The sequence below is a fragment of the Trachurus trachurus genome, assembly GCF_905171665.1.
Source record: "Trachurus trachurus genome assembly, chromosome: 15".
NCBI lineage: Eukaryota > Metazoa > Chordata > Actinopteri > Carangiformes > Carangidae > Trachurus > Trachurus trachurus.
The window spans coordinates 3,528,208-3,552,197 of NC_139906.1; the positions used below are offsets into that span (position 1 = coordinate 3,528,208).

Here is a 23,990-nt window from a genome sequence, read left to right on the forward strand (position 1 = left end):
GCGAACCCGGCCCGTCAGCAAAGTCTAAGTGTAATTACCCGCCAGAGGGGCGAACGCAAACACGCGGCTCCTATCTGAGGATCCCTGCAATGTGTCACATCCACCGCTGCCGGACCCGGGCCCGATCTGTCAGGGCTACACGAGCGTGTCGGGGTAGGGGGCTGAATGGGTAGTCGAACGGCTGGCCGGAGTGACCTGGCAAAGGGGAAGACTCCCGATTGCTGAGGCAAACCGAGCGGCCGCAGCCTGCCCAGCCTGCCCACCCACGACACGCTCCCGCAGTCCAGGAAGGCGAACCCGGCCCGTCAGCAAAGTCTAAGTGTAATTACCAGCCAGAGGGGCGAACGCAAACACGCGACTCCTATCTGAGGATCCCTGCAATGTGTCACATCCACCGCTGCCGGACCCGGGCCCGATCTGTCAGGGCTACACGAGCGTGTCGGGGTAGGGGGCTGAATGGGTAGTCGAACGGCTGGCCGGAGTGACCTGGAAAAGGGGAAGACTCCCGATTGCTGAGGCAAACCGAGCGGCCGCAGCCTGCCCAGCCTGCCCACCCACGACACGCTCCCGCAGTCCAGGAAGGCGAACCCGGCCCGTCAGCAAAGTCTAAGTGTAATTACCCGCCAGAGGGGCGAACGCAAACACGCGGCTCCTATCTGAGGATCCCTGCAATGTGTCACATCCACCGCTGCCGGACCCGGGCCCGATCTGTCAGGGCTACACGAGCGTGTCGGGGTAGGGGGCTGAATGGGTAGTCGAACGGCTGGCCGGAGTGACCTGGCAAAGGGGAAGAGTCCCGATTGCTGAGGCAAACCGAGCGGCCGCAGCCTGCCCAGCCTGCCCACCCACGACACGCTCCCGCAGTCCAGGAAGGCGAACCCGGCCCGTCAGCAAAGTCTAAGTGTAATTACCCGCCAGAGGGGCGAACGCAAACACGCGGCTCCTATCTGAGGATCCCTGCAATGTGTCACATCCACCGCTGCCGGACCCGGGCCCGATCTGTCAGGGCTACACGAGCGTGTCGGGGTAGGGGGCTGAATGGGTAGTCGAACGGCTGGCCGGAGTGACCTGGCAAAGGGGAAGACTCCCGATTGCTGAGGCAAACCGAGCGGCCGCAGCCTGCCCAGCCTGCCCACCCACGACACGCTCCCGCAGTCCAGGAAGGCGAACCCGGCCCGTCAGCAAAGTCTAAGTGTAATTACCCGCCAGAGGGGCGAACGCAAACACGCGGCTCCTATCTGAGGATCCCTGCAATGTGTCACATCCACCGCTGCCGGACCCGGGCCCGATCTGTCAGGGCTACACGAGCGTGTCGGGGTAGGGGGCTGAATGGGTAGTCGAACGGCTGGCCGGAGTGACCTGGCAAAGGGGAAGACTCCCGATTGCTGAGGCAAACCGAGCGGCCGCAGCCTGCCCAGCCTGCCCACCCACGACACGCTCCCGCAGTCCAGGAAGGCGAACCCGGCCCGTCAGCAAAGTCTAAGTGTAATTACCCGCCAGAGGGGCGAACGCAAACACGCGGCTCCTATCTGAGGATCCCTGCAATGTGTCACATCCACCGCTGCCGGACCCGGGCCCGATCTGTCAGGGCTACACGAGCGTGTCGGGGTAGGGGGCTGAATGGGTAGTCGAACGGCTGGCCGGAGTGACCTGGCAAAGGGGAAGACTCCCGATTGCTGAGGCAAACCGAGCGGCCGCAGCCTGCCCAGCCTGCCCACCCACGACACGCTCCCGCAGTCCAGGAAGGCGAACCCGGCCCGTCAGCAAAGTCTAAGTGTAATTACCCGCCAGAGGGGCGAACGCAAACACGCGGCTCCTATCTGAGGATCCCTGCAATGTGTCACATCCACCGCTGCCGGACCCGGGCCCGATCTGTCAGGGCTACACGAGCGTGTCGGGGTAGGGGGCTGAATGGGTAGTCGAACGGCTGGCCGGAGTGACCTGGCAAAGGGGAAGACTCCCGATTGCTGAGGCAAACCGAGCGGCCGCAGCCTGCCCAGCCTGCCCACCCACGACACGCTCCCGCAGTCCCGGAAGGCGAACCCGGTAAAAGAAGAGAGCGCGAGGGAGCTGTGCCGAGAACCAGGTGCTCCGAAGCCCATGTGCAAAGTCTAAGTGCAATTCCCTGTCCCGTTCCCGGAGAGTCAGAGGCGCGAACGCGAAGCTAGAAACGAGATAAGTCGGGGCTGACAGTCACCACCAGACTGGGCCACTGAGGTATGGAAGCAGAGAGTTTTAAAGGCTCCATCTTCTGGTAACGCCCCCCCTAATGTGGGCGGGTGCAAGTTTTCCCCTTAATATCCAACCAGCCTCTAAGGCCCAGCAGAGCCGGAGGGATAGAAACACACATGAAAAAATTACAGTTTTCAACGGAGCCAACCGTTCTCTGAAGCCCGGGGAGAGCCAGAGGTACGAACTCGAGCACATAAAGAAATCTGTCTTGCGCTGTGATCCTTCAATGGTCACTTCCCACCATTGTCTGAAGCCCACAGAGGAATTGAGCGCGTGCAACAAAAAAGTACTCTCTAGTTCAAGTAAACTAACGCTCAACTAACGCTCTTTTTCTTACATGCAAACAAAATACAGGACGTTTCCCACAAAAGGAATGGTTCACAGACTGTGAGTAGTACATTGGGCTGGCTGATGGTATGTCAGCAGCGAGAACACTGACGCGGGCACATGGACAGAGGTGGATGTGACACTCGATTTGAATGTGGTAAAGGAGGCTCTGACGCTGTCAGACATGTAATTCCAGCAGATCGCTGTGGAAACAGAAAGAGATTCGGTCCTGCAGTGCGTGATCAAAAGTCTACAGGGAGGCTGGCCGAGAAGGCACGGATCAACAGTATTACAGCATCAGAGCAGAGCCGTGTGTGCTCGGGGGGGGGGGGGGGCTTCTACTCAGGGGGAGTCGAATGGTCATACAACAGTCCTTGCAACCAGACGTGCTAAGGCGGTTGAAGTCGGGACACGTGGGGATGGAGAAATGCGAGAGGAGGACCGGGACAGCCATCTACGAGCCAGGGCTGTCTAGATGTGGGACATGTCTGGGGTATCAAATGAAGCAACAAAAGGAGCCTGTGGTGATCACAGATGTCCCCAAAGAACCAGGGGAGAACATACTTGGAAGGGTTAAATTACCTGCTGGTGATTGATTATTTGTCAACTATCCAGAAGTAGCACTGTTACCCAACATGTCCGCATACTGTGTGATAGGACACTTGAAATCCATCTTTGTTAGACTTGGTATTCCACAGACTGTCTATAGTGAGAATGGACCATGTTACAGCCGCAGAGAGTTTTGCTGGTGTGTACGATATTCAACGTGTGACATCAAGCCCTTTGCACGCGCAGTCGAATGATAAGGCAGGGAAAGGAGTTGAACAGCTGCTCAGAAAGGCGGAACACAGCAACTCAGACCTGTTTATGTCACCGCTAAGTTACAGAGCTTCACCGCTTCACGGCACGTCACCCGCTGGGTTCTTGATGGGGCGGAAACTGAGCACCAACCTGTCTCATAAGGGAGAACCAGAGAAATACAAAGAAGCAAACAGGCGCCTTGTACCACTAGCAGCTCATGGCATTGTGACACTTGAGCACTCGGACAGCTGGAGACCGTGATGGAGTAAGTGAGTCAAATATCCTAGACGGCAGGACAGAGCATGGTCAACTCATAGGAGATTGTGGAAATAAAGGAGACATTTGAAAAACAAAAAGCAGTTACAGGGAGGAGCCAACATCAGCAGCTGAAGCACCGAGAGTGCTGGGGGGTCCGTTCAACTCATGGGCTGAGGAGACCTACGCGTAACATGTTGCTGTATTACTTAGTAAACTGAGATGATGTGTGATGGAGTCTGATTTCACTGCGCATAAAAATAAATAAGACACATAAAAGCGCCTTGCTGAATTAATCTGTAACCGTGGTTCACGTGTCCTTTTCTTTAGACAACTGGTAACTTAGGTCGAGACGGAAACAAATAATATGAAAACACTAACAAAACTAAACAGCAAGAGTGGAGAGTGACCACACTGTGCTGAGACCACCGTGTTGCACACTGGGAACGGTGTGTTCAGGTTTATGTGCAGCATCAGGTTTCCGCTACATGTAGCATTTTGCATGTGTGGCCAACAGATCAATTTTGGTCTTTCATTTGTTAAAAAGAAATCTTGAATGATGTGTGCAAACAGGGACGTGCACATGACTATAGAGGAACAGGGGCTCAACATCAGAAAGGGGCAGTATGTACAATTCTTTTCAGGTCATAATATCAAAATAAGTTAAATTCGATTACAGTTACTATTTAGTCGGTAGAGAAAGCCTGCACGCCTTACTGCTGTCAACACGCTGGACCAATTTCACAACTTCCCGAAACAGAGTGATGACTTCTGAACTGGTACGCTAAGGCTAATATGGCATTAGGTGCACATTAACATGGCTTGCAGAAAAAATAATCATGTGAGTGCAAGTGCAAAATAAAAGTACAGACTACACATCTATGTGACAAAACCAAGAAATTACTACCGTGACTGCTACTGTTCATGTTTCAGAACAGCAGCAATATTTACAACACCGAGGTCACAAGTACCGGTAACTCAACATCTGGAAACAAATTTAAATAGTCAGTGAAATCAAGCTGAGCCACGGATTCCTCCCGTTGCTACATTCAGGTGATGTTCAAACCTTGTATATGAGGAAACTAAGTCAATTGGAAGTGGATTCAACCAGAAGGAACACGCATACAGTGGTTAAAAAAAAGAATAAATTAAAAAAACAGTCTCACATGTAACATGCCCGATATCCGCGTTGGCTAGCGGTGTCTTGTCTCTATGGTCTAACTAACCAATAGCAATTATGTATACGGTTTACGTGTGATCAGATACAGCGGAGGACTTTAAGTCAGTGGCATCCTCCGCGGTTCAACATCCAGATACATCAGTGTTCTGTCTAATAACTCGTATTCACCGGGCGCGCCTCTGGGAACCAAACTGCATCCATGTAAGTCGACGAGTTTTAGATGTACCTACTAGATCAAATGTACTACTTCTCTTGTGCATGTGTGAGTGAGAGGATGATTTGGTAACACTTTACAATAACCATAGATTACAAATGGTAAATAAACCATTTATAAATGGTAAACAGTTTACTTATGTTTAATCATCATTTATAAACATATAGACTAATTATAATTGGTAAATAGACCATTTAGAAATGGTTAATACACCATTTAGAAATGGTAAATAGGTAGTTTATTTATGTAAGTTAATAGTTAATTTACCATTAACAAGAAATTAAATTATGATTAAATTATTCATAATGTAGGATACAGATATCATACTAACATATTGTTTATTAAATCAGGAATAATGAAATTCAAAGACTTAGTAGAAACACAAACACTGGCTGTGATGTATAAAGCAAAAAAATAGAATATTGCCAGACAGTATACAACAATTGTTTGTTCTTAGATCAGAGGATGAAGAAGAAAGGAGGGAGTTTCATTTTAAACATCCGTTTGCTCAGACAACTTTGAAACAGATGTGTATCTCTGTAGCTGGAGTCAAACTATGGAACTCTCAAAGTAATGAGGTGAAGACTTGTACTAATGTATTCCAAGCCAAGAAAATGCTTAAGGAAATAGCAATCAGAAATTATGATAAATGTAGCCAATGATACTTATAATGCTGTTTTTTGTTTTAATTATTGTCTGTAAGACTACAGTGTGCTCAGTGACTAACAGACAACTTTACGTTCTGTTTATGGTTTTTTTTGTTTTGTTTATTTTATGGTGATTGGTTGTTGTTGTCATTTTGTTTCCTTAAGCGTACCTTTTAAACCTGAATCCCAGGCGAAAGCACCGGTACCACCAGAGGAATCGGTGAAGAGGCACGGTCGTTGTTGATTCTCCTCCTCTCCTTCACCCGGTGACCAAGATGAACCCATTGTTAACACCGCGGTGGTTACTTGGGTTCATCTGGGTAGGGCCTGTAGAGCCATGGTCTCATCTCACCATCCACGTGCTCCGCTCCCCCTCTCAGGCGTGGCCCTGTCAAAGTGGTGCTTTGGCAGCCAACACCTACATCTGGAGAGCCGAGGCCAGCTGAGACTCCCTCTGCCTCTTTCACTCATCAAGGAACTCAGAGTCAGGTTCCTGCCGCCTGGTGTCGGTTCCCTGCAATGGCACGTTGTTGTCAAAGTGACCGTAAGAGGAAAAGAGATAGAAATTACAACAGTTATGATGGTAATATCAATAGTAGGTGTGACAGTGGGATTGAGGAGAACTTTAAAGAAAAAAAAAAGATACAACTTCTACCTGTTTAAAACATCACGGTTAATTATCCTTTTGTTGTAAACCTGTTGTAAAATAAATTTCCTTAGGAAAGCCATTTGACTATCTTGTCCATACCGTGTCAGGTCTTTTCTTTTTTACCACACTGACAGTTTCATCACAACTGTTGTGAAAATAATAATATTGTAATAATAAAGATAAAGACAGACAGACAGATATAGCTTTTAATAAATATTCTACACCTTTAATCTTGACCTTAATCTTGCTCCAGACCAGAATTGTTTGGATGCATGCATAGATAGATAGATAGATAGATAGATAGATAGATAGATAGATAGATAGATAGATAGATAGATAGAACTTACTGTTGGGCATATAAGAGTGAAGAAGGTGCAGTCCTATTGTTTCGCCACACGGTGGCGCCCGTGACCAACAGATGAGGATGTAGTAGTAAGACTGGAGTTTTGATGTGGACTTTGGTAGCCTACTTAAATAAACAATAAATTATGTTTTGTATAACACTCCTAAATGTTTTAAAAGGTGCTTTCAGATACCCGTTTCAGGTGATTTTGATTTTTATACATTTTTAGTAAAATGTCTCTGTTAACAAGTGCATAGTTAACTGATAATCAGGGCACAATAGATAGATAGATAAAGAATACTTTATTCATTCCTAGCAGGGAAATTCAAGTTAGTCCAGTAGCTCACACAACAATGACACAAAAAAGATGAACACAAAAAACATTTTAACAAGTGTTATATAAAACGATTGCAGCAGGAACAAATTACCTCTTAAATCGTTCAGTTCTGCAGGTCAGGGAGATGAGCCTTTTGCTTCGGCTGCTCCTCTGACCTGAGAGGGTTTTGTGTAGAGGCTGTTGGGGGGTCACCCAGGATGGTCTTCAACTTACACCCCATCCTCCACTTCACCACAGCCTCTACCAGCTCCGCTCCCTCCCCCATCACACAGCTACATGTCTTGATGAGCCTGTCTAATCTGTCCCTGTCCCTGACCTTGATGTTGTTACCCCAGCAGACAATAGCAAAGAATGTAACACTTGCAATGACAGACTGATAAAACATACGCAGCATTACATTACAGATGTCAAAAGACCTGAGTCTTCTTAAAAAGAAGAGCCTGCTTTGTGTCTTTTTGTACACATCACTTGTGTGTACGGACCAGTCCAGCCTGTCATCAAGGTGTACTCCAAGGTACTTGTATGACTGAACCCTCTCAATGTCCACCCCATCCACAGTCACAGGCCGGAAGGATCTTTTGGACCTGCCAAAGTCAATAATCATTTCTTTGGTCTTTGATGTATTAAGCAACAAGTTGTTCTTGTTGCACCAGTCTGTGAACGCCCCCACCAGGTCCCTGTATTCATCTTCCTGTCCCTTCTTCACACATGCCACTATGGCCGTGTCGTCAGAGTACTTCTGAACATGGCAAGATTCAGATGATCTGCAGTGAAAAGTGTGAAGAGGTAAGGTGAGAGCACAGTACCTTGTGGTACTCCTACACTGCTCACCACTGTGTCTGACATGCAATTCCCCAGCCTCACATACTGTGGCCGCTCTGTAAGATAGTTATAGACCCACAAGATGATGGTTGGATCTACACCCATCTTCTCCAGCTTTCCTCTCAGAATACTAGGTTGAATTGTGTCAAAGGCACTGGAAAAGTCTAGTAACAACAGTCTCACATATCGCCCAGGTTCATCCAGGTAAGAGTAAATCCGATGATTGCATCGTCCACCCCAATGTTCTCCCGGTATGCAAACTGCAAGGGGTCCACAGAATGCTGTACTTGAGGTCGAAGGTGGCGAAGTAGTAGTCTCTCCAGAGTCTTCATAATATGAGAAGTCAGGGCTACTGGTCTGTAGTCACTGATTCCTGCTGGCCTCGCCACTTTGGGAACCGGCACCAGGCACGAGGTCTTCCAGAGAAGAGGGATCCTACATGACTGCAGGCTCAGGTTGAAGATGGTACGGAGAGGCACAGCCAGCTGGGCAGCACAGTCCTTAAGGAGTCTAGCTGAAACACCATCAGGGCCAGCCGACTTGCCAGGACGCAGTCTCCTCAGTTCTGCCGACACTTCCTCCAGGGAGAGTAGAGGTGGAGCAGGACCGTCAGAAGCGGTTTAGATCCAGTACCTGCAAAAAGCACAGTTAACTGTAAACAAGTGCATATTTAACTTATAGATGAGCAATAAAGTAGGCCTATATGTTAATGTTAATAAATCAAACAAAAAAGATTAAGAAAGGCATGACAAAGACATCATGGTTGGGCTACATTCAATGTGTTTGTAATGTTATTTTGAACAATTATAAGATACTCATGGAGATTTTATTAATGTCCTTAAGCATCAACAAACAGTTAACAAGAGATAATGAGTGAAATTTGGATTTTGGGTGAACTATCCTTTTAATTTTAAAGTGCAGTGTGCCTGACTATTGTATCATCAATTCAAATTTAATCATCAAATTTAAAATTCAGTTGTCATTGTGGTGTTGTAATCCCACCATTTTTGCCTACCACCATGTTTATCTGTGGTACAGTGTTGCATGTTATTGACTCTGTTCAGAACAGACGCTATTCTTTTGTAAAAAAAAATCACCATTAAAAGAAGTCAAATAAATGTCACTTGATGATTTACAGTACAAACAGCGTAATCATTAAATAATTACAAACAGTTGCAACTTTACAATAACCATGTAAGCTATGTTTATAGACGGTTTAAAAACCAAATATTAACCATTTACAAAGTGCCACTGATACACATTTTAATCTTTATAGATGTTTTACACCCAATATTTAAACCCTATATAAACATTTAATAAATAGCCCATTAATAATTAATAAGCATTAGTCTTATAATGTTATATTAATCATAATTTAATTGCTTGTTCTTGCATAAATAAACTACATATTTGCCAATTATAAATGAGGGTTAAAGATTAATAAATGATCTACTTGCCATGTATAATTAGTCTATATGATGTTTATAAATGATGATTAAACAGTAGTAAACTATCTGTTTACCATTGATAAATGGTCTATTTACCATTTATAAACTATGGTTATTGTAAAGTGTTACCAGGACCCGATCAAGAAGCTTCTACACAGAGCCTATTACTCTGTGCGCTTGACCGCGGGGGGTTCTCCCAGTCTAATCACTTGTTTTAATTCACCCACTTCTGTAACACCCTAACCTTCAATCCCAATGTAGTCTATTCCAATGAATGAATGAATGAATGAATGTCACAGTCACATAAAGTAAGCAACTAACCTGGTATTATCAGAGGAATCGGTGAAGATGCAAGGTCGTTGTTGATTCTCCTCCTCTCCTTCACCCGGTGACCAAGATGAACCCATTGTTAACACCGCGGTGGTTACTTGGGTTTGTCTGGGTAGGGCCTGTAGAGCCAAGGTCTCATCTCACCATCCACGTGCTCCGCTCCCCCTCTCAGGCGTGGCCCTGTCAAAGTGGTGCTTTGGCAGCCAACACCTACATCTGGAGAGCCGAGGCCAGCTGAGACTCCCTCTGCCTCTTTCACTCATCAAGGAACTCGGAGTCAGGTTCCTGCCGCCTGGTGTCGGTTCCCTGCAATGGCACGTTGTCAAAGTGACCGTAAGAGGAAAAGAGATAGAAATTACAACAGTTATGATGGTAATATCAATAGTAGGTGTGACAGTGGGATTGAGGAGAACTTTAAAGTAGACTATTCCTTTCTTCACATGCTGTGACACTTGACAAACATTTAAAAGTAGTTTACATCTCTAGTTACATTATTTCAGAAAATAAACGTGTTAATCAGATGAGGGTGAATGAGGGCCCGAGTGAGGACCCGATCAAGAAGCTTCTACACAGAGCCTATTACTCTGTGCGCTTGACCACGGGGGGGGTTCTCCCAGTCTAATCACTCGTTTTAATTCACCCGCTTCTGTAACACCCTAACCTTCAATCCCAATGTAGTCTATTCCAATGAATGAATGAATGAATGAATGAATGTCACAGTCACATAAAGTAAGCAACTAACCTGGCATTATCAGAGGAATCGGTGAAGAGGCACGATTGATGTCGATTCCCCTCCTCTGTCCGTCCGCTGCCACTAGGTGTCGATTCACGCAGAGCCATGTCGTCATCATCATCTTATTTCCTTCTTCCTACAAGCAAGACACAAGGAAGCTTTTAAATACTGAAATAAAAGCAATATACGTACATTTACCATATGCTGCTGCAGCTACATGTGCCTGTGTGTCTGTGTCTACCACCAGATATTGACTAGCACTTGTTCTTTTTTTGTGTGCAGATATGATGGAGACTCAATTAAAATACTTGCCGAGAACTTGCCAAAAATGCAGCCAACACCTAGTACATCTGGAGGAAGATGGAAAAGAGATAGACATTACAACCAAAAAGTTACTCTGAGAAGAAAGCAAATAACAGCAGTAACCTATTAGTTAAAGACAGATAAGCATCAAACATTAGACAGGGCAAAGGGGTAAAAAAAAAATACCTAAGACACTTGTTAAAGGTGAAAGCTACAAGTTAAAATTAATACTTTTATTCTGCACCCCTCTAGACATTCTGTGGATGCTTTACTTTTATTTATTCATTTTTTCCTTTTGATGAAAAAGTTGTAGGTATAACCTTTAAACCCAACATAAAAAATGAAACGGGAATAAATTAAGAGCCAACAATTGAATAACAATGCTCTAATAAAAAGATGTGAAGTTTTAGAAAATTCCTTGCTCCCTTTATCTAGTCCCGCCTCAGCGCCACTCCGGTCCGGTAGGTGGCACTGTCTACCTGCACCAGATGTACACAACGGGACCGGAAGTAAGCAACGTTGTTTACTTCCTGTTTTTAGCTTTAGCATAGCGTTCGCTTATTTAGATAAAATATAACTCGTGAATTAGTCATTTTCCATAGTCACGTTTGTAAAACGCATATTCACTCCCCTTTGCACGTTCGCATGTGGTGATCTAAGGTTTTTTTATCATTTAAACAAAGATCGCGCATGTCCGTTAGCCGCTTATTAGCCGCTAGTTTAGCTTAGCCTTAGCTTAGCGCAATTTGCTCGTTAGCAGCTAGGTTAGCTTAGCCGGGGAGGGGGTGCGGGCGTTGGCCCATTGTATCCAACAGTCCACGTGATTATCAGCTGCTCGGATACACACGACCAGCGATTTTGTCTTTTTATAACTTACTCTAACTCAGCCTAATCAATAGCGAATCAGGTCCATCACTGATTCAAAATCCATAACAAATCTCTCCTAGGGAGAGCAATAAATACGTTTTGACTTGTCTCAATTGGCTATATGTGATACAGGTATCGAACAGTATAACTGAGCCACGTACAAATCAACATACCCACTGCAGCAAATTGTACTAACTGTAACATAACTGTACACAGAAATAACGTTGAAACGAATACAAAACTGTGCTTACCGGGTCCGTGTGTAACTGCCTGGATGTTGGGAGGGGTGTAGAAGCTATGTGTAGAAGATGCAGAGCGAGTGATGCGGTCTCAGTTCAGCTGCTGTGAAGAAACAAGCGCTGTCACGCGCACCAGCTGTTTTAAACAGTGCTGACGTCACGAATCTGTGACGGATCGTCAGAACAGCTGGCTACAGCTGATTGGTTGTGGGAGAGCCTAAGCGGAAGCAGGAAGTTTTTTTTTTTTTTTTTTTTTTCAATCTCAAATTTTTATTAACAAAATCCGGCATAACATAGACACAATTCAAAATATATCCGTCAATATGTAGCCAAAATACACAAAATTCAAAACATTTCTTTCAACATGTGGCCAACATGACCAAGCAGATAATACAAAAATAACCACAAATGAAAAAAATAAATACTTAAATAAAAAATACACAAGTAACGGTCACCATGGGACCTCAACTCTTTTTTTTTTTTTATTAAACAATTATATATACAAACATACAAATATTCAGACATTAAACATACAATGAATAGACAAACAAAAATTATATACATATATACACTGAAAGGGGTACCAACACTATATCATTATATATTAAAAAATATATATACTATATCATACATATATATATATATATATATATATCATATATCACACATACCACATTACTACATAACGTAATATATATAATACAATACATATATCATAGGTATTATTAAATAGTTGTTTGCAATAATTTATAATATTCTAAGGTTTTTATAGCTTTTCTGTCTTTCATATTTTGTAATAACTGCATGTAATATCTTATTTCTATTTTAAACTCATAAAAATATGGTTTTTTGGATGACCATTTACATTTATGGATATAATATTTTCCTTGTAAAATAAAAAGATTCAACAAAAACAATTCCTTTCCCTTAAGGTTTTTTTCATCATACATAAGAATTATATCTTTTTCTTTTAGTTTAATCTTGATGCCTGTCAAACATTCAAACACGTTTTCTAGTTCTATCCAAAACAAATGAGTATAGCGACATTCAAAAAAAAGATGGCAGATATTTTCCTCCTCCTGTTCACAAAAAGTACAGTGGATATTAATATTTTTAAATTTAGAGATGGCCTGATTAACAGGGTAAATTGAGTGTATAATTTTAAAAGAAACTTCCTTAATTTTGTTTGTGACACAGTATTTGTTACTTGAAGTTGGGACCTCAACTCTGATTTATTTTCAGAGTTGAAATCATTGTTTATTTTATTTATATTTATTTTATTTTTAACTATTTACTTTGGGATGTTTATTTTAATTTTATTTCAACTGCTCTGTGTATTCACCAAGTGTGAGATAGCTTTCACTAATGTTAGATGATGTTCACCTGACATTCTCTTGACACTTGTGTATGTGTATGTACAATGAAAAAGTGCCAGTGTTGTTTATTTGAGTACTTAGAGAGCCTTAGCGGAAGCAGGAAGTAACGGTCCAGTTGGGCCCATTCATGGGTGGGGCCCATTACCCATTTGAGTGAAAGAGAGTGAAAGTTTTATTTCGCGATCCGACTGAATTGTGCCATGAGAAAAAAAAAGATAAAACTTCTACCTGTTTAAAACATCACGGTTAATTATCCACTTGTTGTAGATAGAAAATGACTAATTCACGAGTTATATCTAAATAAGCGAACCCTATGCTAAAGCTAAAAACAGGAAGTAAACAACGTTGCTTACTTCCGGTCCCGTTGTGTACATCTGGTGCAGGTAGACAGTGCCACCTACCGGACCGGAGTGGCACTGAGGCGGGACTAGATATAGGGAGCAAGGAATTTTCTAAAACTATGGGGTTACATCTTTTTAGTAGAGCATTGTTATTCAATAGTTGGCTCTTAATTTATTCCCGTTTCATTTTTATGTTGGGTTTAAAGGTTATACCTACAACTTTTTCATCAAAAGCAAAAAATAAATAAATAAAAGTAAAGCATCCACAGAATGTCTAGAGGGGTGCAGAATAAAAGTATTAATTTTAACTTGTAGCTTTCACCTTTAACAAGTGTCTTAGGTATTTTTTTTTTACCCCTTTGCCCTGTCTAATGTTTGATGCTTATCTGTCTTTAACTAATAGGTTACTGCTGTTATTTGCTTTCTTCTCAGAGTAACTTTTTGGTTGTAATTGCTATCTCTTTTCCATCTTCCTCCAGATGTACTGTATATATAATTTTTTTTGCATTGGCACAATTCAATCGGATCACGAGATTTAACTTTGAGTCCCGTTCACTTTTTTTTCACTAAATCTTTATTGACAGAAATATAATCAATACAAAGGTAGTTATTAATGTACCTTAAAAAACAAACAATTGAACAACAGCCAGGGGGTATGCTATTAAGCAAATACTACAGAGAATAAAGAGCACAAATCATACGTTTTCATAGCTTTCCTATTATTCGAGTCACAGATACTTTGCATGTAGGCTACTGTTCTGTTTCCCTTTGGGATGCCACAAAACAGGATTTACAGTGACCACATTTAGCTTTGTGTATGTGATATTTCCCTAATATTATGATCAGGTTTATGACATACAGTTCTTTCTGTTTCTTACTTTTGACATCGCGGACACCAATAAGTACATTCTTCCAATCTAAAGATAAATCTGAGTCAATCTTCAATGTGATGTAATGCAGTACTTCTCTCCAGTAGGTGGTGGTAGAGTTACAGTTCCAAAACAGGTGCATGCTCAGACTCACACAGAGAACAGTTTACACATACATCTTTCTTAAATTTTAACAAATAATGTTTGACAGGGTAATATCTATGAATTAGTTTGTGAGAGAGTTCTCTCACTTTATTTATAATTAGGTACTATTTGTATGGAAGGTTCCATATGTGGATCCAGTTCAGTCCATGAACAATATTAGATATTAGATCATTCTTTTTCCCCCCCTGTTTTCCCCATTTCCCTGTTTCCCTCTTTACATTTGAAGAGTTCATTTGCAAAAGCAGATAAGTGCCATTTTGAAAAAAATGAGCTGAGGCTTTGTAATTATTCTTTACAAAGTGTTCTTTTCAATAAAACTTTATTTTTTTGAGATATGTCTGTTTTGTTACATCTCAAAGTCACTCAACTTTGGTTTAACTGATATCACCTTATGTAAATAAAAAATGAAGATTCTGGAATTTAAAAAAAAAAGTCATCTGCTTTTGCAAATGAACTCTTCATTTGTATTTATCTATATGTATTTATTTGCTTATTTATCTTGTTTAAATGTGCACTGGCGCTTTTACACAAATCAAGTTACTAACGGAAAAATAAAGTCCTTTGAATTGAATTATTTTCTTTATTCTTCCAATATCAGACTGTCACAGCATACAAAACACCAACAATGTCAACAAAGCGAACAAAATGGAATGTGTGTAGGCCAGGTGAAAAACATATGGACACGCATGTAGGCCAGAACTGCTGAATGACATTACAACATTTTAGACGATCTCTTTTTATTTATTGTAACTGCAACCCCGGCTCTGCTTCCACAAAAGAGCATGTACCCAAGGACACAGGACAGAGCAAAACACCATGCCATTAGTATTGCTACGGAAATCCATAATGCTGCGTCACTCATAAACCCCGACAGCCACCCTCCGAAGCCCGGCAGCCTGGCAGCTGTGAGCTTGTTGTATTCCTTGTCAAAGTTTTCCAGGGTCCTCGTGATGTTTTCCAGGTCCTCCTTTACGCCCAAAAGCTTTACAGTGGTGTTGATCGCATTGACTAACTTGATTGCAGGCATTTCCGGGAAGCTGTGTTTCAGTAGGTCTGAGAAAGACACGGGCCCTTCTGATATGTGTGGTCTGGAGAACCGTTTTAGCCGAGTAGAGGCCACCTGGACTTCGGCGGATCCCTCTGACCAAATCACTTTATTATTCCTGTAGCAGAGTCCGCGATGACAAGGTGAGCACACTGTTTTACACTCTCCGGAATCGTGGACGCATCTCTGGTACCTGTCGTGGAGCTCGGGTTTAAGACAGTACCCCCCATGACATTCCGAAGGTTGGTAAAATTTGCCTTCTATCAGCCACACTTTGTAGTCAGGCCAGCAGGGGACACGATCTGTGCTCATCACTGGCATTGGTATGACACTTCTCACCGTGTTCTTCTCAACGAGAGCGGGCACCGAGTGCACTATGAATAGTTTTCTCTCCTTATAAAGGGCCGCGGCAACGGTGGGGAAATCTGACAGGCCTGGGTGCATGCGCATGACTTTCATACCGCTGGGGCAGCTGCCAGATCTCTTTGAGGCTATCTGTCTCAAACAATTCTCCACTCCTCTGGCCATAAATTTAGTTTTGGTCGCAGCTTGCATCATTTGATGGGTCACGCTCTGCATCTCGGCATACCAAAGTTGATAACTGACCATGACAGAAAATTTCATATTAGTATCACGCAAACCCTCTTCGGTGTTTCGCAACATTGCATCTCTCAACGTGTTAAAATTGCTGTTGAGCATGTCATTGTTCGTTTTCATCAGCACCTCCTGCCTATCGATCCTATCGTTGACCAGATTAATGTCGCTGCTTAGTTTTTTACTCACTTCCACTAGCTTCTTGTCCACTGAGACAAACGAATTTTTCATCAGGTCCATCTGTTTCTCCAAGCCATCCACCCGATTGGAAACATGCCAGGCCAGCCCCAGCGATGCGGCTCCGACCAAGAGCTCCAGAAACCTTTTGCGCCTGTGGCGCCGGCCTTGTCCCACTGGTTTGTCCAGCCAAGGAAATGGTGCGCTGTCAGGCAGCTCATACACGCTGGCCTTATTCTCTTGTACTGCAAGCTCCTCCAAGCCCTCTCTCATCAGATCACCGGCTCGGCGAGCATCATTGATGATCTCGTGGGCCGAATTGCATAGCCTGCCATAGTCTCTCCTGCAGCCGCTGTCGCCGCCGCATATGGCAATTAGACAAGGTCGCAGAGCGCTCACGTCGTAATTTATGCAACTAACATTCAGGTTGATGTAATCTATTCCCGGGGTGAAGTTAGACACAAAATGTAATACCTCAGCAGGCTTGAGGATCAGGCCCCGTTGCGTATCAACCGTCGGCTTGTCCATTACGTAGCCGTCGTCCAAAGAGACCAAGTGAACGCTCTCCCTGGCCTCCCCTGTGTTAGACGCAACACAGACCTGACTGACGTCGGGCACGTACTCCACTAGGTGCTCTGAGTCCAGGATTCCTACCATGTAGTGGTTACGGTCCGTGGTGGGAACCAGCGTGTTGATATTTATCGCGACCTGAGGAGGCTTCTCTGAAACAGGGGCTATTTTTTGGGTCTCACCCGGGGTACAGGACTCGAGCTTATACAAATTCACAATGTAGATTTTATCGTAGCTGGTGCGGTACATTTCTTTATGTGGCTCTTTGAATACACCGAGCGCACCGTGAGCAGCGATGAGCCCGGGACACAGCACCGTGGCACTCAGGCCTATGTTGTACTGGGGCTCAAGGCAGTTCTTGGAGCCAGACGCGGGATCCTTGTATTCGTTTTCGGGGACATTGAGGACGGGGCCGTGAAGCTTCCACCATTCTGCTGGGTTGTCCGCCCGGGAGGGCGAACGTCTGGCTCTTTCGCGTGCACCGGCTGCTGCCACAGTCGATATGCCCGCGGATATCTGCTGCTTCTTCCAGTCACGGAGCCTGTGGACGGCGGAGGTGATCCCGAGTATTGCTGGAGTATCAGAGCGTACGCCTCGTCTGAAGTCGGAATCCACAGGTGCGATGACAAATTGGTTGATGCCAAACGCAACTGCCACAAGTTCAGGAAATCGCTTCAGCGTCTCGAAGGAGGTGGATGTGACCGTGACGTTGACCAAGACGCCCCTAGCCCAAACGGTCACACTGGACCCGGAGCAGCATTTGGTGTTAAGGTTCTCCTCGCACTTTAACGCGGTGTTTGTCTCCAGGGCGGCGAGCGAGAGCTCGCTGGTGATTATCTCTTGCTGTGATGCTGTGCGTTCGAGTGGGCTGATTTTCAGGCCGCCGGTCAGAGACAGTGTGAAGATGACCTTGTTGGCAGTCACTCCTCGCCTCAGCAGGGCAAGGAGGTACTGGGCTACCCCGCCAGAGGGGGTGTAAGAGGAGGAGGAGGATGGGTCCTCTCCATTGCCGACCGTCCACATGTTCTGACAGTGTCCAGCTCGGTTCATGTTCACAACCCCCTGAGGGGTGATGAAAGCTTCGAACGCTGACAGCCGTGAAAAGTCTATGTCGCCCACCAGCTGTCGCGAGCCCGGTAGTCTGAGGAAGATTTTTTTGGCCCCGCTCTCGATCAACGCAGAGGCGAGATGCGCTGCGGTTGTGGTGAAATCCGTTCCCTGCCAGTTTGTTCGGCTACAGTCAGCTCTGCCCCAGTCAGTGGCATCTAGCATAATTGCGGTCGAGTGGGTGGACACTCTGACTTTTGCTAAAGTTGCCGCTACTGTAGTGGCAACGAGGGGGAAATCGCGGCTGACAGACGGGATCGGAAGGAGGCACTCGTTCAAGGAGACTTTCATTATCACGTGGCCCGCTTCCGCGACGGTGTGGAAAGTGGCTACGTCGAGCTGAACAGACAAATAGGTGGACCTGTACTCGGCTGTGTCCACAGAGAGTACAGCGGCGTCGCAGGAAGAGGGGATGAGAAAGTCCCTGATCTCCGCGGCGGTGGGTTTGTAGGCCGGGTCGCGATCCTTTAAGCCCACCGAGCCTGACAGCTCACAAATGGCAATGGGGGCAGAGGCTGCGCGGTCTGCGTTGGTTATGCCCACTTGCGCGCCTCCGGAATCGCCTATGCAGAACCTGTTGCCTTCCGAGACGAAACAGTTGTCACCTAGTTGCGTGTAACAGGTGTCGATGCTCTCTGTGTCCCCAAGACCCACATACGATAGCACACAAGCATAAGGCGAGTTGCGAATGGTCAGCACATCTTCTGCCTCTGGCCACCTTTTATTTGCAGCGGGTGCATACAGTGTCGTCTTCAAGACCTTGTACGCTGCGCACTGTGGATCCTGTCCACAGTTTGCCACCGGGTCTTTGTGGAAGTAATACTCTCTGTTCCTGTGGCTGGCATGAAGCAAAATAGATATTTTGTTCAAGGGTGTGTTTGTGACAACGCGGTCCGCGCACTTGAACTCGCCAGGGACCGCGATGCAGGAAGAGTGGTCCAACCTCCTCACAAAGGCGCCCAGTATTACATCTCCGCTATCGAATGTCCTGACGTTACTGGCGGAGTCTTGCAACGCTTTCCAGTGAGCATAGATCATGCCCGGGCAATAATGGGTACACATGTCACTGCTCGTGTTGTAGGTGTGGACCGTCAAAGCGAAACCAGTGCGGCTCAGGCCCTGACACCAGCCGTTCTTAACATTGCATGTGCTCACAGCAACCCACACGTAGGGCGCGTAGCCGTAGGGCTTGGTGTTGAAAGAGCAGAATACACAAGGGAGACACAAGAGCGCCAGGGCTATCTGTAGCTTCATGTTGATTAACCCCGGGTTGATTACCTGTGTAAATAACGGTTAATGACAAACTAATAAAAAAAATACAAACGGACTCAGGGAGTCACGGGCCAGGAAGCAGCTGTTGAACCAGTGGTCAATGTTAATAAATGTCAGAATTTCCACAATGGAACAAAGACCCGTGGGAGGAGATGGCTTTTATCAGTGTTTCAAAATTGTAGCATGAACCCCGGCTGTAGTAACAGCAACATTTTCAGTAAAAACGTACGTGTTATTTATTTAAAAAAAAATGTCCCTGGAGTTGAGTTAATCTGGCAGAGGCAGAACATCTCTCTCGGGTTTCTTTTTACTGTTCATGCACATGACGTAAGATTTGCTTTGATTAAGAAAGAAAATCAAGGAAAACGAGAAGAAGAAGGAAGGAGACGGAGGACAACTATAGGGTCCTGGCAGTTGACATCGTTTGGCCCGTGAAAAGGTTTCAGTAGCTTGTCATCAGTGAGGAAATGTTACAGCAGGAGATTTGTGACAGAAACTCTTTCATTATCATTTTTCCTATGTTTCATCAAGCTCTGACAGGTGGATGTCAAACCAATAAATTGTTTCACAGCTTCATTGTGGACTTTGGCCATGTTCTGGTCTGGAACAAACAGCAGTCTTCCCATGTGTGTTTTGACGCGGTTCATGATGTGCAGCGAGGAGCAATTTGCAAGTGAGTAGGACTTACAGATCAGGTCAAGAGACATGTTTTGAATCACACCGATGACATCGTCATCCCTCAGGGTGTGAGCAAGATGGATGTTGACTTGCTCTTCTGTGAATCTCTGGTCGTAAGAGTCAAGGAAAGCCTTAACCTCGTGGGGCTTCAGTACTTTCACAGAGTCCAATGTATTCTTGTCTAATTTGCACAAGGGGCAACTGGTGCCCTCACTGTCGTATTGCACGTCTTTTATGGACGGGTGCTGCTGAGCATTCAGGTTCATGTACAACATCGGGAAGTATTTTGTCATAACCATGCGGTCACGCTCGCCGATCTCACTAAACTGTTGCTCCAGTTGCTGCCGAGGCTCGGGAAACATACGGAGTAGTTCGTGCACCGTCGTGGCAGAGGAATAACCAGTCTCATACGAGGCTCTCGTGCCCTGGTTCACATCACGTCTGGCTTGGAGGGTGGACAGAGACCCGTCCTGGGAGACATTCGGAATACTAACATCGTCTGTTGTTTGTCCGTCTCGCCCGGGACCGGGGCTGTTTAAGCGCTTGGCGGTCCTCTTGTGAGCTTTGTCCTTTAAGGATATCACCCTTGCTCTCTTAACACTCCTGCGCCTTGTTTCTGGCAGGCTGAGCACAGCACCTTGGGCCGAGGATGAAGGCCGCTGACAGTAAGACGAGGGTAATGACGGAGCAGCAGGCGGGGAAGAAGAAGGAGGAGAAGAACAAGCACGAGAATCAGCTGGAAGACTCATCTTTGACCGAGGCTGTGGTTGGGGTCATCGAAAGCGACAGAGTCACTTTATCCGGAGGGCTTCTGACAACGTGGCCAGGCTTAGATTGGGGCAATCACTGTGTTTTTCGTACAAGTATCAAGCACATCATTCTCATAGTAAACAGTCAGTATTGTAAATGGTGTAAAGGCGCTTTGTCTAGGCCCGTGCAGGGAATTACTTTTGACGAGGTCAAGAACAAGGCCTATTTACGAGCGGTGTTACAAGTCAGGTTGTCAGAGGCCGCAAAGCTGTGGGAACTGCTCTCTGAGCTGACACGCAGCACCACGGAGTCCGGTGAAAGTAACCGTGTCCCGTTCACTGCCACCCCTCCCTATTGCACGGTGGAGAACGTGACACACATCTCAGGTCACACGCTCCAGCTGTTGATCACGTTCGATAAGGCGTTTGTCTGGGGAGATAATCTGATCTTTGGTATCAAGGCGGAGGACTGCCAGTGAGACGCGCGGGCACCGTGAGAACGGCAGGGCCCGGGCTAATGAAAAAAGCAATGTTGGGAAGCAAAAGGCAGTAATAAAAGTTTTCTATCTAAGCCTGTGTTGTTACTGTGTATTTCACTTGTTTACTGATAAAACTCTGTTCAGTTATAGAGTGTTTATAGGCCAGTGTATGGATGTATGGTCCTGTATGCACCACAGTGTTCCCCAGACTTTTTTTTGTCTGTGCATAATGTAGGCTGTGTTATTAAGCTGACGGTTTTCTCTGTCTCGTTATTCCAAACGGTAGTAGATAAAACCGCATTAAAGGGAACGTATGTATCTTCCGTGTTCTCTAACGGCGACACCAACCCCTACACCTGGCCAATTCCCAGGGAGAGCGTTCGTCCCGGCTAAGCCTGACTATGTCCTCGATACCGGCGAAACCCTTGGTGAGCCAAGGGTCAAGGGTGGGACCCGTGCTTTCCACCAAGGACCAGTGTGCGTTTGTGAAGGTGTCTAGCGGTGACCAGAAGAGAGCGGTAATTAACACGGCAAACATGGCTCTCGTGGATTATGCGGACAGATGTGAGTACCCGGACGAGCCTTTACACTCAGACCAGTCGCTTTTCGTGCCCATCTTCTGCACAGAGTGCTACGGTAGCAACGAGGAGGATTATAACGAGGCGCTGAACAATGTCGTTTTGTGTGGGAGTGACAAGTTTCTTGTGGGAATGTGCAGTGTGTTTGGGTTGTCCGAGAACGAGGTTTACCCAGAGTCAAGGAGAGCTTTCCTAGTGGGGAACGAATTGTCTTACTCTGGCGGCTGTCAGCCTCAGCCGGGGAAGGCCGTGTTCCTTCACAAGGTAAAGAAAGATGTCGGCCAAGTAAAGTGCTACTGGCACGTTCACAGCAGGTCGAGCGATAAGACCTTCCTGTACTGCTGCATCGCCTGCGACGACAGCGTTTACGCGAAGGGCGTGATCAAGCCTGAGATGAGTATGGGCTTTAGCCTAGGGACGGTAGGGGACAACGAGCTCGGACCTGTGGTGGAGGAGTGCAGTTTGGTCTCCGTGCCCATGAGGCCCGGTTGTTTTTGTACAGTGGTAACGGTGAATGATTTAACCAAGGCTATGACACGAATGGGCTTTTCCAGCCTGAAAGACTCGACCCTAGATGCGGGCCTGGAGCCGGAGGAGGGACCGGCCACACTCGATCTGCAGAGCCGTGACAACATCGGTGGGCAGATGGTCGTGGAGGCAGTTGCGTCCTTGAAGAAGATCATACTTGAGCAGACCGAGGAGCTAGAGGTGCTGAGGGATGTAGTAGAGGCAATGAAGGTTCAGAATAGCGTACTAACTCAGAGACTGAAATGTCCCGGGGACCCGGACACGCTGTTCACACTGCAAGGGGCTAAGGATTTCACCACACGTACCGGTGTGACAACGAAACTGCGTGCCTGCATTAAACCTACTGACGAAAATTCAAACTCGGAGGAAACAGAGCCTGCGGAAGAACCACCGCATCCTCCACCCGAGCCTGAACTGCTGAAGGATACGATGGATCCGCCAACGGGTGATAACCTAGTCCAGCTTTTGCTGCAGCATCTCCAGCAGGAGCAGCAGCAGCAAACGCAGCAGTCACAAAAGCAGCAGCAGGTGCCTCTTGTGCCACACTACTCTCTGCAGCAGCTGCCTCTGCCACAACTACCTGTGTCACAGCAGCAACAAGCTCAGCCGCGGTCTCTACCAAACATCACGCAGTCGCCCCCGACATTTCAACATTTTACACAACCTCAAACTCAACACACGTTCAGTCCCCAGCAGCAGCAGCTGCAGCAGCAGCAGCAGCAGCAGGCAGGCCCAGGGATGTTTCCGTGGCCCACCGTCTACTATCCGAACACCGTATGGAACCCTGAGAAATCTCAGCACGGCACTCTGAGTGAGTCACAGAGGCGATTGATAGCAATGGAATACAACAAGGAGGAGTCAGAGAGACAAACAGCTTCCCAGAGAGAGCAAGAAAGGATGCTGGAGTCCATCAAAACCGGCATGAGAGACGTGATCCAAGAACAACAGCGCAGCTTGCTGTCAGAGCGGTCGCCTCCTAACCATTCTGATCACGTGGACATCCTGCAGAGTTTGGCCAGAGACACCCCATATAAACGAGTCAGCAAACACACTGATAGGGAGCCTGGCCACAATGACAGCGACATCTCAGTTCTGACAAATGAGCTACGTGAACTCACAAAGCAGGTGAAGCGAAGCAGCAAAGGCTCGATTGAAAACGCACAGGGGGTGGTTGTGATGGAGACCGAAGACCCTGAGAGGGGCCCATCAGCAACACAACACTCAGATATGTCGGTGGCAAGCAAACAACAAGCTGGGTATGTTGCCCCTGCGGGTTCTGGGAACCCACTGGACACTTCATCCTCTGTTGCGGATTTCATCTCTGCAGTTGTGAAGAAGAAGTGAAAAACAACAACAACGTACTTGCTACTAGTAAAACGATAATACATGTATACATAAAAATGATATAAATAAATAAACAAAGAAATACAAGAAAAGACCCGGTGTGGTGTGTGAAACATTGACTTTTTGTGCTGTAGTTCTCTTTGGACCTTTTACGTGTTGCTCTGTGAACCCAGCCGCAGCTGCTGTGAACGAGACAGTTTTTTAGATGCTCATATTCAAGTTTTTTAAGCTGCAGCTACTATACTGCTGCAGGCAGGCAGGCAGGCACCCACGCACGCACGCACACACACACACACACACACACACACACACACACACAATCGGGGCGGGGGGGGGGGGGGGGGGGGGGGGGGGGGGGGGGGGGGGGGGGGGGGGGGGGGGGGGGGGGGGG

The 23,990-nt window shown here is 46.1% G+C and overlaps 1 protein-coding gene and 1 long non-coding RNA gene across 2 annotated transcripts in view; both read right to left on the reverse strand.

Annotated features, from left to right (window-relative positions):
- Positions 1-23,990, reverse strand: part of cdh5 (cadherin 5) — a 194,248-nt gene that overhangs the window by 127,013 nt on the left and 43,245 nt on the right. The window lies entirely within an intron of this gene.
- Positions 6,932-11,856, reverse strand: LOC310997954. The gene is made up of 5 exons (XR_014595963.1): positions 11,740-11,856; positions 10,631-10,668; positions 10,328-10,454; positions 9,577-9,891; positions 6,932-8,440 (listed from the first exon to the last, which is right to left on the reverse strand). It is a non-coding gene; the product is annotated as an uncharacterized lncRNA (long non-coding RNA).